This window comes from Tamandua tetradactyla, chromosome 15 (assembly GCF_023851605.1).
Source record: "Tamandua tetradactyla isolate mTamTet1 chromosome 15, mTamTet1.pri, whole genome shotgun sequence".
Classification (NCBI taxonomy): Eukaryota; Metazoa; Chordata; class Mammalia; order Pilosa; family Myrmecophagidae; genus Tamandua; species Tamandua tetradactyla.
This window is the reverse complement of record NC_135341.1, coordinates 83769978-83784176: the sequence shown is the minus strand read 5'-3', so window position 1 is coordinate 83784176 and position 14199 is coordinate 83769978. Positions and strand designations below refer to the sequence as shown.

Sequence of the window (14199 nt, the reverse complement as noted above, 5' to 3'; positions counted from 1 at the left end):
ATTGTTTGCTGCAAAACACCTCGAAGTGCTGCTTTGAGAAAATCAAAGGATTTTCACTTTGACCATCTTCCAGGCTTCTGGGGCTCTAAGTCTTTTGAAATCAATGAGTCATTTTCAGCTCAGGCTCTCTGTGCCTTAAATGTTCATTCATTCGATGACTACAGTTGAAAAGGAATAAGTGCCATTGCTGAGGCCTGACCCTATCTCAGACACTGTGCCAGGCACTTTTGCATGCTCCCAACAAGTCTGCAAGGTGGGAACATTTATGTATTTTACAGGTGAGGAAACGGAGGTACAGAGAGGGAGTATGTTGGTGTCGGGCTGCAGTTGGTTGCAGAGCTAAGTCAGAGCTGGCTGAGCCCTGGGTGCACGGCCCCAGCACCTTGCTGCCATCCTGCCTGTGATTTGCCACCTCTGTCAGTTACTTCCCAGGAACCAACTTTTCCTTGCTCAGGGCACCTGCCCTTTCACAACGGAACAAGACCAAGTCTCACCTGTATAGGTTTGGTCCAACTTTTAGACAGCACACCTCTACTAAGTTCAGAACCGAATTCTTTGTCTTTTTATTTTTCTACTTTTCAAAATAAAATAATACATCATGTGAATAAGAGCTTTTCCCTCTGTGGGCAAATAATATTGTTTAGCCTTCTTTGTACCAAAGGGAATTTACTTAGGAGTAAGACAGGAAGAAAGAGGAAAGAGAGAGAAAAAGAAAGGAAGAAATTACAGTGACTAGGAGACCTGGGGGACATAATTATAGAAATAGTGCAGGCTCTGCATTGGCTGGAAAATTGGAGCCATTTCATTGTGGGAGTAAAGCTATTTTCTTTTATTTTAAAGTGGATCCTTCACCTTCCAGAGGGCTAATTATGGTGCTGCCTACATGTTGTGCTCATAGGGTCCAATTTCATCTTTTCATTACCAACAATGGCAAATAACAAAATAGCGCCTTCACGCCGGACACGTCCCGTGATGGCTCCTGGAGCAGGCAGGAGGGACACGACAATCACTCATCTGATGACTCAGACCATGTTTTCCATAATTGAGCCCACAAAGGACCTTGTCAGAGGCCCCTCCTCTATCTGGACCAGGAGGAACTCATAAAACAAAGCAGGTGGGAGGCAGGGGCAGGTGTGGGGGGTGGAAGGAGCAGGAGGCCGGGGGAGGGCAACTCAGTGGCTGTTAGGCTGTTAAAAGGTAAATGCTCTAAAATGGTGTTTATAGAGCATTTGTAACAATGTAAAAGAATGTCTGAAATATAATGCTTAGAGGAAAAAACAGGATAGACAATATATGGATGGTAGGATTTCTACTCTGTCAAATACATATATTTATAAATGCATTTATTTTTACATACTTGTATATTTATATTTATATGGCCACAGTATATAACTAATGTTATTAGATACCGACCATATTTGACATGTAGTACATATCACTTAAATCTTCCTCTGAAAGCCAAGTACAATAACTCAAACCCCACTTTCACAGAAATGCAGGAATCCAAAGCCTTATCCTTGAGATTTCAAGGATACCCTGAGAGAGGGGGTAGCCCCTCACCCCTCATTTTAAGGTCTCCCCTTAGCACAGCCATCAGTCTCAGTGGGCTAACTCAGCACAGTTCCTTCTGCCCGCTCATGAGGCTGCATGTCAATGGTCCTGCTGTCTTCCCCGAGGCACCAGCGACATCAGGCCATTTGGGGAACCAGACTTCTGTCCTGGAAGTTTAATAGGAGAGGGTTGGCTCAGCGAAGGGCTAAGAATCGGGATGCAGCGTGTGATGTTTGAAAGGATTGTGTATCCTGGAAAAGCCATGTTTCAATCCTGATTCAATCTTGTGTGGCAGCCCTTTCTTTTAAACCCTATTCAGTACTGTATGGTGGGAAATTGATTCGATTATCTCCACAGAGATGTGACTCATACCTATTCCAGGTGGGTCTTGCTTACTTTACTGGAATCCTTTAAAAAAGGGAACATTTTGGAGAGAGTCCCCTTTTAGAGCTACGAGAATGAAGCAGAGAGCCCAAGCAACCAGAGACCTTTGGAGATGAAACAGGAAAACGCCCCTGGGGAGCTTCATGAAGCAAGAAGCCTAGAGAGAAAGCTGGCAGATGTTGCCATGTTCAGCATGTGCCTTTCCAGTTGAGAGAGAAACCTTGAACATCATCGGCCTTTCTTGAGTGAAGGTAACCTCTAGTCGGTGCCTTAATTGGAACTTTTTTTTAGACTTGCTTTAACTGGAACATTTTCACGGCCTTAGAACTGTAAACTTGCAACTTATTAATTTCCCTTTTTAAAGCCATTCTGTTTCTGGTATATCGCATTCTGGCAGCTAGCAAACTAGCACACAGAGTCTAAAGCTCACTACACATGCTGGGTCTGGATGAGATCTGCTTGGTGTCTCTTTACTGAGGAGGCAGTTTATATGGTGTGATGGGGTGCTAAGCTCTTCTCTGCCTCCATTTCCCTGCTTCTCTCTGTCTTTTACCCGTAGGTCCCTCTCTGTGTCCCTTTTGCTCCATCCCTCTCTTTATCTCTGTCAGCCTCTCTCTGATCCCCTCACTTCTGCCCTGTGTGGATCTGTTTCTCTGCCTCAGGTCCTCTCTCTACGCTTTCCCCTGTGTTTATATATCGTTTCTTTTCCAATTTCAGAGCCCCAACAATCTTTGGCTTTCAGCAGACAACCGAAAAACTTTTGTTTAATTATAATGCAGAAAATTCCAAAAACTTTTGTTTCAAGTTTTTTTCCCACCCAGACTAGCCAAGAGGACAAAGGGAGGGGAGCTAATAAGCCCAGTAAGGTGTCTTCTCAAACAAATGTCTTCCTCGTCCTTCTTCCCAAATGCAGAAACAGCTGCAGTTTTAAAAATAGCGTGCTTTCATCTTTGGAAGGAAATATGCCAAAATTTTAATACTGGCTTTCTTTGGTGGCAAGAAATAATTTAGGGTTGTTTATTTCTTCCTAGTTTTCTGAATTTTTCACATCGTCCCCAGCAAGAATGTTCTATGTTAACATAATAAAATCTCCAATGTATCATGTACCTGCCAGATAATCTGGTTTAATCTTCACAATGCCCTTATTAGGCAGATATGAATATGTCCATGTGGAGGTTCAGAAAGGGTAGACAATATGTTCAGGGTCACGCAGCAAAGTAGAACTTGGGTCCTCAGCCACTAAACCACACTGCTTCTCCAGAGGTGCATGGTCTCTTTTGCCAGGCAGGTGAAAAGCCTTTCACTTACCTGGTATTTTAGGAGATGATCCGAGCTCCCTCACTGGCAGCTCTTTGTTGGATTTGTCACCTGAGCAATACTAGCGCTCCCGGGAAGGGGGGGTGGGAGGTCGCATTTTCCCTCCTCACTGACATCAGGCTTGGCCCTGTGAACCGTGGGAGGCCTATGCCTCCTTAGGCTATTGAGCTTGGAAGTGGCACGTGCCTTGCTTTGGTTAATGAAACGTGCATTCATAATGACATGCCACCTCCATGCAAGCATTAGGAGCGGCTCATGTTTCTGCATGCCCCTCTCTTTCCTCTGTCACGTGGCAAAGTCCCTGAGCAGGTCATCACCATCAGTACGAGCATAGGATGGGACAGAGCTGGTGCTCACATGTAACCTGGACAGGAAAGAGACCTTTGTTTTGTAAACGACTGCCATTGGGGCCTGCTGGTCACCACAGCACAGCTAAGCTGATTGACTCAACATGGGTAAAACTGCAAATGCATAAGCAGTTACTAATCCGTTTCATACTTCCTTCCCTTAGTGAGAAAAAAACAGAAGTCTCGACCAAAGCATTAGTGGGGAGTTCTACTTGTCCTTTCTGTAAATGACCTTGGGAAAATTGTCTCCTCCTCTAAGGTGTATTTCTACAGCCTGCTCTCTTGAAGGGGCAGCTGTCAGGGCCAGTCCCTGCACTGGCCCAGGGAAAGGCAGGCCAACTGGTACTTGGCTATAAGTTATTATAAGGCCATGTCAGGGGAGCACACCCTCTGACTTCCTTCCCTCCAGGGCCACTGAGCTCCTACCAACTGTGGCCACAGCTTGAGGCTCGAGGCCCAGGTGCCATCGGGGCAAAACAGGAAGCCAGAGAAATGGACAGGAGAAAGGCACAGGGTTAGTGCAGTCACTTTCCTTTTACTGTCTGCTATCCACAGAGCCAGGCAGCCTTCACAGGCAATCCGCCCTCTCCCTGCCTGCAGCAAGGCTGCCTTCTTGGGAAGCACGGGGACTTAACCAAAAACCTGCAGGCGCAGAGCTAAAAGGAAAGCTGTCACCACTGGGAAACAGGCAGGAGCGAAAGCAGACACTGTTCCTGCCACTGGATGAAACAGTCAAGTGAATTCTCAAAGAATCCCTGGAGGTGAGAGGAAGAAGCAGACATGGTCATCGCATCCCTAAACGACGGGCTCAGTAGTTCTGTGGCTGAGGTGTCTTTATTCAATTTGTTCTTTTCTCTTCCCATTTCATCCTGCCTGCACTCTTTCGGCTGGGCCGTCACGCTGGCTTCTCCCATTCCGGAGTCCACGCATTGCTTCACTCGTGCAGCCAGCCAAGACCCTGACCCAGCCCGGCAGCAGGTGAAGTGGAGGGCTGCACACAGACGAGGGCGCTTCGGCTGTGGGAGGGTGTGGGTGGGGGGTCAGCGGGGGTCCGGGCGGGTGGGAAGGAGACCACGACCCAAGACCCACCTCTGGGCTTCTGCTTCGGTGAGTGGTGACGCTTTCATCACTAGGTTTTATGTGAGGACCTGGGATCTGGGCAAAACCCGTCCCTGCCTATAGATATAGCCCTAGTCTGCCTAATTTTGTGAGTGACTTTGATGCAGAGTCAGGAGCTGTGTGGGGACCTAGGCCACCCCCCCCCCATGGACCCCCATAGACAAATACTGGTTGGCAGAAGATGCGCCAGGCACACAGATGCCCTGTTCACATCCCCTGGCAGAAAGGACCCCCGGCCCGACAAGTCTCAGGCATGGTTGCTGGAGAGACTCTAGTGTGAGCTTTTCAGGCTGTCCCTGGAGTCGAGGTGGTGCAATTCTGGGGTTGCCCCCGGTTGATGATGCAGCCGAGTGGGGGTGCAGGGGCCTGGCCATCTCTGTGGGATGCACAGCTCCTCTGAGGCCATCTGCTCCCTGGGGCAGGGTGGCTTCATGCGCTCACAGCTCCTCACCCACTCTGGCTCCCATCTGTTTCCTTTCACAGGTGACTCCCCTGAACCCTGTGCCCCTTCCCCTCACTCTCTGCAGCATCTGCTCTATGGAGAACCAAACAGGCACGAAGGGCAGGAGGAGGAGTGGGGAAAGAGTGCACGGGCAGGATCCTCCCCGCCAGGAGGGCTGCAGTCTGAGGCCCTGCAATGTGCATTGCCAGCTCCTGCTCAGAAGACAGAGCCAAGTTCAGAGATCTGACCTTGTCCTCAGGAGTTCTGTCATCCCCTTCTAGATCTCTCACTGAGGGCAGCACAAGTTAGAGACACCAGGTGTCATGGTCAGGCTCATGTGTCAATTTGGTCAGGTGGTGGTGCCCGGTCGTCTGGTCGGGCAAGAGCTGGCCTGTCTGTTGCTGTGAGAATATTCCATGGACTTAAATCATGAGCACAATGGCTGCATCCACAGCTGATTGCATTTGCAGTCACCTAAGGGGAGTGTCTTCTACAACGAGTGACACTTACTCTAATCACCAGAAGGCTTTTAAGGAGGATTTAGAAGAGACAATCACTCTTCCTGCTTCAGCCAGCCAGCCTCTCCTGAGAATTCCTTGAGGACCATCATGGGAGCTGCCAGCTTGCCGCCTGCCCTACAGACCTTGGACTCTATATCCCCACAGTTGCATGAGACACTTTCATAAACTTTATATTTACAAATATCTCCTGTTGATTCTGTTTCTCTAGAGAACCCTAGCTAATACGCTGGGATAGTGAGGAAAGAATAGGATATGGTCCTGTGGGCCTAAGAGGCCCATTGGGTAGTCTGGAAATGGACAGACGCCTCTGACTGTGCACAATGGTCAAATGTGAACAGGGCCATTGAGGGCCCCAGGAAGTCAGGACGGGGCGTTCCCAAGGTGGTAGAGTGGAAAGAGCAACATGGTTTGGCTGTAAGGCTGTGGATGCGGGGCCTGCACAGAGGAGGGGGTGAAATTTCATCTGAGCCCAGAAGGGTGAGCTCCCTGAAGACATAGGTACAAACCAGGGCCCACAGCCTGCTCTGCACATGTTGGTTTAGAGGACTGCACATTGCCCAGCTCTGACAGCCTTCTCTGGACACCAGCAGCAGAAATAGCCTCTGGCTAATGGTGCTGAAGAACCAGGTGGTGGGGGGAGGACAGGGACCCGAGCAGCTCTGGGGCTCTGAGTGGCAGGAGTTTTTGAACAACTCCAAAGGGCACTACCCACTGCCAATGCAATGAATGAACGCAACCAGGTTTAGTGTCTCTGTCTCTCTGCTCGTGATTCAGTTTCTAGGGAGGGGTATTGTCATGGTCAGGTTCATGTGTCAACTTGGCCAGGTGGTGGTACCCGCTTGTCTGGTTGGGCAGGTGCTGGCCTGTCTGTTACTATGAGGACATTTCATAGAATTAAATCATGATCATGTTGGCTGCATCCACAGCTGACTGCATTTGTCATCAGCCAAGGGGAGCGTCTTCTGCAATGAGTGACATTTGATCTAATCACTGGGAGGTTTTTAAGGAGGATTCAGAAGAGACAGTCTCTTTTCCTGCTTCGGCCTATGGGCCTCTCCTGTGAAGTTCATCCAGACGCTTAATTGGAGATGTCAGCTTCACAGCCTGCCCTGCGGATTTTGGACTCTGCATTCCCACGGTTACGTGAGACACTTCTTAATTTTCTATCTGCAGATATTTCCTGCTGATTCTGTTTCTCTAGAGAACCCTAACTAATATAGGTATTGTCCCCCAATCTAGGGCTTTGTCCGATGCCTTTTGATTAACCATCCCAGCAAGAGAGTATGCACATTCAGGAGGCAGGAGGAAAACCAGGAGAAAGTGTGGTCACAGAGCCAAGGAAGGAGGAGGTTTTATCAAGAAAGTGCCAACATTTCCACAAGTCAAATGCAGCACACGGTAAAGTAAGGATGACGAAGCACCCATAGGAAATAGCAGGCAGTGAGAGCAGCTTCAGTGTGGAGGTAAAAAGAGAGGCTGGGTGCTCTGGGTTAAGGAGAGAAGATGGAGACAAACTTCTCTTTTGAAAAGTTCAGATACGAAGAAATTGGTAATGACGGAGGTCATTAGGTAAAGGAGGGGTTGTTTTAGGATAGAAGAGATTTGGGCCTCTCTATAAGCTAAGAGGAAGGAGCAGAGAAGAGGAGAAGTAGGAGATGCAGAAAGGAACAGTAATGACAGACAAAGAGTGGGGCAGGGGCCTAGGCAACAGGGCTGTTGTGTTTTTGCTGTCGTCTGTTATTCCCTGCTCAGAGTGTATTACACATTACAGGTTCTTTCTTTCCAGTGACTTTGGAGCATTATTTTATGGTTCAATTAGATCATAAACTCCTTGAGGTCAGGAGTAATGCCTTTGTAAGCAGAACAGGGCTTCTGCTGCAGAAGAGGTCAAGAGACCAGAATTCTTGTACCATTTTGTAATATCGGATTGTGTTTGGCTGCATGATACCCAGCTAGGCTGGCTTAGAGGTTTTACTTTTCTAATAAAATAAGAGTCTGGAGGTAGGCAGTTGAGGGGTAGTACAGCAGCTTCATGATGTATTTAATAAATGATAGACATTTTATTTGCTCAGCTGTTCTCAGTATATGGCTTTGGAGTTTGTGTCTCCAGCCACACATCCACTTTCCAGGCCAGAAGAAGGAAGGGGAACAGGGAGAGGGAGCTCCTGTGTTTGGAAAGTAAAACCTTCCTAGTGATTCCCAGCAGACTCCTGTTTGCTTCTCATGGCCACCTCAAGCTGCAAGGGAGTCCGCCAGTCTAAACTATTTAGGGGTTTACTTCATCCTGCCTCCCTCCTAACAGCACCCTTTGGGGTTTCCTTCTGAGTAATTGCCTTTCTCTACTATCACAGTCTTAGTGGAAGGGGAGGATGCGATCCCCTTAACAACCAAGGTGAAAAGGTGTACCAACACCCTTCCCAGGACAGCCAAGGGAATGTATCCTGATCTTGGCCCATCAGAGGGTCTCTCCCAGCACTTGACTCATGGGTAAGTGAAACAAGGACAAAAACAGACAGAATTTAATCATCTATCCCTGCATCTATCTGCCGAAACCATCTCCGGTAAGAGATAATCACTGGCATCCACCCTTTCTCGCTTTTTTGAACTGCCTTCTTCCTGCCCATTTCTTTGAAGTCTGGACCTCCAGCCTCCTTCGTAATTCTGAAGGCCTGGTCCTGCCAATAAGCTCCCTCCTACTTAGTTAGCCGAGCTGTTTCTGTTGTTTGCAACAAAGCAAAAAGAAATCTTGACTGATACTCCCAGCCATTTCTGACCATCTGTGTGATCTTGAGAAAATTACTTAGCTTCTTTGGATTGTCTTTCCTCATTTGTAAAGAAATGAGTTATTCTTAAAGTGCTTTCCATTGTGTGGACTGCACTGTGGTTGTGACCTCCTCCAGAAGTCCCTTTTTGTACCAAGTAGACACAGGCTGACCTCAAAACTGAGGCTAGGGTTTTAGCAGCAGGGGTGGAATGTAAAAGCTCTGATAGGAAAGGCAGTTTGCAGGTTTATGGAGCTGGAATTGCACCATTTAGGCAATTAAGCCCAAGTAGACCCCAAACAAAACCGGCTCCACTACTGTTGGCACCAGATTGCAATGTTTCCTCAGTAAACAGGCAATATTTAGTCTCTTCTTGTCATATTTTCAAGGATCCAAGTGTCAGTTCTATGGTTTTGTTTCAACTGTTCTTGATTACAAGCTATCTCAATTGCACCACTGTAAAACTTGGTTTGAGGGAAGGATTTGCTTTTCATTTTGAAGGTTCTTCTGCATAAGACATGCATCTACCCTGCAAAAGCCCAGAAATGTAAAAGTCATGGTCTGTACATTCAAGGAAAAGTTCCTTTGTTAGAACAGCAAAGTAGCCCCAGTTTGGCCTTATGTTCTAGCAAAAGCTCATTGCTTAGCTGCATTTAATTATCCATGAAACATTTCTATTAACTTTAGTGTATGAATTGCACAGTTGCTGAAGGGGCAAAAAAAAAAAGTGAGAAGAAGGAATTTAAAAAGTATGCAGAGAAAAGAAATGAGTGAGACCTTTAATATTTGAACAATGCCTCTGTTTTCAGGTAACCAGTTACTATCCTGGGCTCTCCAACGGCACTCAGAAGTACTGAAAGGGCATCTTTCTACCTTTTGCTGCTTTTAAACAAGTATATTGTCTTTCAAGCTAAGTTAAACTATCCTTAAATATTTAACACAGACATTGGGTCGAATATAAAATGGCAAAAGTTCTGTAACTGTGACTCAGATTATATAATGTAACCCCTCCTCTTCATTTTATTTTGTTTTTCTCTCTCTCCTACAAGAATTCTTTTCTATTTAAGAGGAATCCAGTCTGGGGTAGCTGAAAGTCTGCATTCTAGATTATTTTTGAATTGTATATTCACTAATTTTGTTTATACTTTTATTCACTCAATCCAGCTATGCGTCCTTCCTTCCTTCCTTCCTTCCTCCTTCCTTCCTTCCTTCCTTCCTTCATTTATTCAACAAATATTTATTGAAAACCTACTAGGTCCAGCCTCTGTTCTGGGTGTGGGGATATATCAGAGAACAAAGTACATAAAAACCCAATCCTTTTCAGACCTTATATTAAGGGGGCAAGTGGGCAGATAACCGATAAAACATATACTACAATGTCAGATAATACGTGCTATGAATATGGTGGGATGGCTTTTGTTTTGGGTTTGGGTAAGGTGGTCTATGAGAAAGCTAAGGAATTGGGCAGGTTACCTTTAGAGTAGGAGGCTGGGTATCACTTCCAACAGGGAGAATGGCAATGCAATGGCTCTGAGGTCAAGGAACAGCAACATACCAAGGAACCTGGAGCCAAGGAGTGGCTGGAGAGCTTGGGCAGGTCTTGCAGGGCCTTGAGGCCTTGGTGGGGAATTGGGGATTTTATCCTAATTGTGGAAGCCAGGATGGGCTTTGGAGCAGAGGAAGGTTGTGAACTGATTGAGCTCAATGGTAAATCACTCAACCCCTTGGCTCAGGATCTGCTCCTGAGAGACCTGGCCACCTTCCTTGAAGCATCAGATACGATTCAGGAGAAACCAAATTTATCCATAAGGGAATATCCAAAAATATTTTTCCATTATACACGATCCAGTAGGCCTTTAAGCAAAGAACATGAGTCTCACCTAGGTGTTCCCCCATCTAACAAATTAGGAGCTCTCCAGAACGGATTTCTCAGCCTTAGAGTGGGTGAAGCTTGTCTGTTGTGTGAGGGTCTTACCACCGCTTTTCTCCCAGGAAGCCAGACTTCCTCCTAGCCCAAGCCTCCACTCCCCCAGGGAAAGAATGCTTCCCTTGGCCTGGCACGTTTTGCCCAGTGTCTCTTCTTGCTGCCTGTGCCCAGCCTCTCCTTTCCCAGGCTAGGCCCCACATTACGTGACTTGGCTCTTGCTTTCGGTCTACGGGCTGGGCTGTCTTCAACTTGTGCTGCCACTTGCTGCATGTAGATTCTTAGAAAGACTTTGCCTTCCTCACGCATCTCCCACCCTGCTGGAGGACAAAGGCAGTTACCACTAAGAGAACCTCTGAGAAGATTATCCTTGTGCATTTGGATATTAAACCACTGATTCCTCCCCTACCCCTAGTGTGATAGGGGCTGTTGCCTCCAATTACAGAGAGGTAAGTGACCGTCCCAGGGTCAGCCTGGAGCCACATTTCACAGCCAAGTAGGATTTACGTCCAGGTTCCTGATCTTTTAGGAGCTGGAAATGGGAAGGAGAGGGAGAGTGAGAGGAGGAGAAGGAAGCAAGGGCTGAACTCCCTGGAGAGAGGAGGGCGTCTCAGGGAGGGCATGCACTGCATTTCTCCAGTCTGACTGGGGGAGAGGGGGTCAGCGCCTTCATCCTGGCACTCAGTGGTTGCTAGCTGTGTGCTGATACAAGAAGGGCAAGTTCATGGGCCCTGCTAAAAGTGGGGTCATATACATGCCTAGATGGCCTCATGGGAGCACTTGAGCATGTGTGCTGGAGACAGAGGCTCAGAGCCAGCTTTATGAGCCACTCTTCCTACTAAACGGGAGGATTTGCCACTGATGCTGGGAAAAGCTGGAAATGAAGTAGACAGCAATCACAAAGCCTGATGACATCCTTGAAGTCTCTCTTTTTTGCACACTCCCATCCACTCCATTAGGAAATCCTCTTGGCAGAGCTGGTGAATCTTGAACTTTAAGACCTGTTACCTGTAAGACCCCAGTGAGTGATGGGATTATGGCAGGATCTGGGTAGGGAGGAGAAGCCAGGCAGCATTCAGGAAGCAAATGCAGGAAGTAAATTATCTCAGAGGATCTCAGGAGATGGGGAGTCTCCAAGGCCCAGGATTTTGTTGAGGTTTCTTTTCTCATCCTAAATAAATGTTCATCTGCAAGCCTGAATTCTGTGTTCTCTTTCTAAAAGAGCTCAGCCCCTGCTACCCACCCCCCATTGGGTAGCCTCAGAAAACCTGCATCCACTCCTGGTTTGAGGTCTCAGAGCTCAGCATGGCAGAACTTAAGAACAGGGTTGTAAATATATCAGGAGAAGGGAGGCAGGGCTCAGTAAGAGAGTAAATCCTCATCTAACATGGCAGAAAGTCAATAAATAAATCAAGAAATAGCTGTGTAAGCTTATATATATTTTAAAGACAAGGGGGTGACACCAGAAGTACTAAATGCAGCAGGTGATAAAAGGGCTGTAGGTGGGCAGCAAGGGAGAACCGCCTGGTGCTCTCATTATAAGTTTATTTTTTTTAAGTGCCCATGCCTTACCTTGATATACTTTTTAATTCAGTTTGAGAAATAAAGTAACATTAAATAAAGATAATAAAAACTGAATATAAACCAGGAAGATAAAAAGCATTCGTGCACACTATACAAAAGCACCCTTTGCGGTAGAGGGCCAGAGGGTGGGCTTCGGATTGAGGGTGGGGCCAGTAGGCAGGGCATGGGGCTAGGGGCGGGGCTAGGGCCTAGGGTCTCTTTATGGCCCGCCCACAGCGAGGGGGCGGGGCGCGGCGAGGGGCGGGGCGGGGCGCGGCGGGGCCGGGGCGGGCAGCTAAATTCTCCGCGGACTCCGCCCACCGCCCGGGAGAGCCCGAGGTGGAGTTGACCCTGGACCCCGCCAAGTAGGGGCTGGGGCGGGCTCCCGCCGGGCCTTCCGGTGCAGGCCGTGCGCTGGCCGAGAACCGCGGTAGGGCGGAGCGCGTCCCCCAGCAGCCCCCCGCGGTTCCCCGTGCGCGCTCAGGACAGCTGCGGAACCCCCTCCGAGCAGGTAAGCGCCACCTAGGATTCCGGCCTGGGTGCCCGCGCCGGGTGACAGGTGGCGGCGGGGGGGGCGCGGCCGGCCGCCAGCCCCGGAGGCCCGGACCCGAGGTGTGCCTGCACCGCCGCCCGCCACCCCTTGTCGCTGCAGCGTGTCGGCGCCGACCCCGGGCCACCTGTGGCTCCGAGCCGAGCCGGGTAGAGCGCACACTTGGGCCCCACCTCCAGCGCTAGTGCACTCAGCGAATACTTATAAGTGTGCAACAAATCGTTCCCGTGTGCCCCTGCGCGTCCCCGGCGGTGCTGAGTGCTGGGGACGCAGTGGTGAGCAAGCTGGCCGGTGAGGCCCTTCGGTGAGGCCCCAGCCTGGCTGGAGAGACCCACGGCAAACAGATGTTGCACACACCCACAGGGGATGTTACACTGTTCTAAGAGCTGGGACGATGGTGAAAATGCAGGGTGCTGGGAGCGCATCTCACACGTGGTCCTGTTAAATGGGCTGGAGCTGAGACTTCAAGAGGAATCCGAGACTTGCTGGTTGGGGAACAGCAGAGCACAGGGAAGGTCCGCTGTGCTGACCTGCAGGGGCCTGCAGGGCCAGTGTGCCTCAGTTCCTCACTTCCTCTTCTGTGAAATGGGGAGTGGGCTGTTGAATGCATTTCACCTGGTGCAGTTCCGGTGCGCGGCAGGGGCAGCCCAGGTGAAGGGGTGTCGGGGTGGAGGCAGGATGGTTGTGGGATGGACCACCCCCAGCCTGCCTCTGCGCAGGCTCACTTCTCTCCCCCAGCCCTGTTTCCAGGTCTGCATGTGGAGGGGTGCTCAGTAGAGTCGCCAACAGCCTAGCCTGCAAAATGGTGACTGATTCACTCATTCATTTTGACACGATTAAGCGCTGCCCGCTGTACACCGGCTTTGAGGGTGGGGTCAGGCGGGGCCCAGCCCTCCCGGAGCTCACTTTCTAGTGCAGGACGAGGTGGAGAAGTAAACCGAGAGTCTGAAGGTTCCAGCCTCAGGTGCTCGGAGCCCTGCGAGCTCAGATGAGGGGTTTCAGCCTTCTGGCCAGAGGGGAAGGCCCTGGGGCCCTGGCCTGGCAAATGTTTCCCAGAAGCCTCTCCTTACCCGGCCAGCCCCGGGTCCTCCCACCACTGCACAGCTGAGCCCCAGTTGCTTCCTGACTTTCACCAGTGCCTCCTGGCTGCCGTGTGGCCCCCTGATAACTGCCCAGGAGACGAAGTTGAGGGAGGGGTCAGGCTCCTTTTGTCGAAATAAACAGGACAGTAGGTAGCAGAACCTCCGTGCGACCCCTGCCTCCCTGCTCAGACCATGGCTGTGTGGCAGCCACCTGACCCTGTCACCTCTCAGCTCTGTAGCCGACCCTGAGTTGAGTTCATAAGTGTCCCTCCTGGGATTCAAAGGATTGAGGGGGCTTAACACAGGTCTTGGCATGTCCCAAAACATGCTAAAATAGGAATCATAATAGTGCCCTCTTAAAGGGTTATTAATAGGTTATTATGCATAAAATACATCTAGCCGTGCCCGACATGTACTGCCATCGTTATTATTCCTTTATTCTGGGCAAAAATCGGTGAAATGAAGCAGTGGGGAGGCAGGGGGTTGCATCTGAGGGACTGTGCAGGGTGATTAGTGGGAGGTTGGATTATCTGTTGCGGTGGTTTGACTGGAAAGCATCAGCCCTGGCGGGAGAGGTGTGTTCAGTGGTGATAAAGCCTCCTGGGCAGCCACGCCGCAGACAGCCTGGTGTGTGATG

General features: G+C 49.4%; 1 protein-coding gene across 2 annotated transcripts in view; it reads left to right on the top strand.

The window, feature by feature from the left end:
- The first annotated feature begins 12259 nt into the window (after window positions 1-12259).
- NMNAT3 (nicotinamide nucleotide adenylyltransferase 3) overlaps window positions 12260-14199 on the top strand; it is a 135612-nt gene continuing 133672 nt past the window's right edge. For both annotated transcript variants that reach the window (XM_077130259.1, XM_077130258.1), the window contains exon 1: window positions 12260-12441. The gene's annotated coding sequence lies outside the window, so the exon portion shown is untranslated. The remainder of the gene's footprint in view (window positions 12442-14199) is intronic.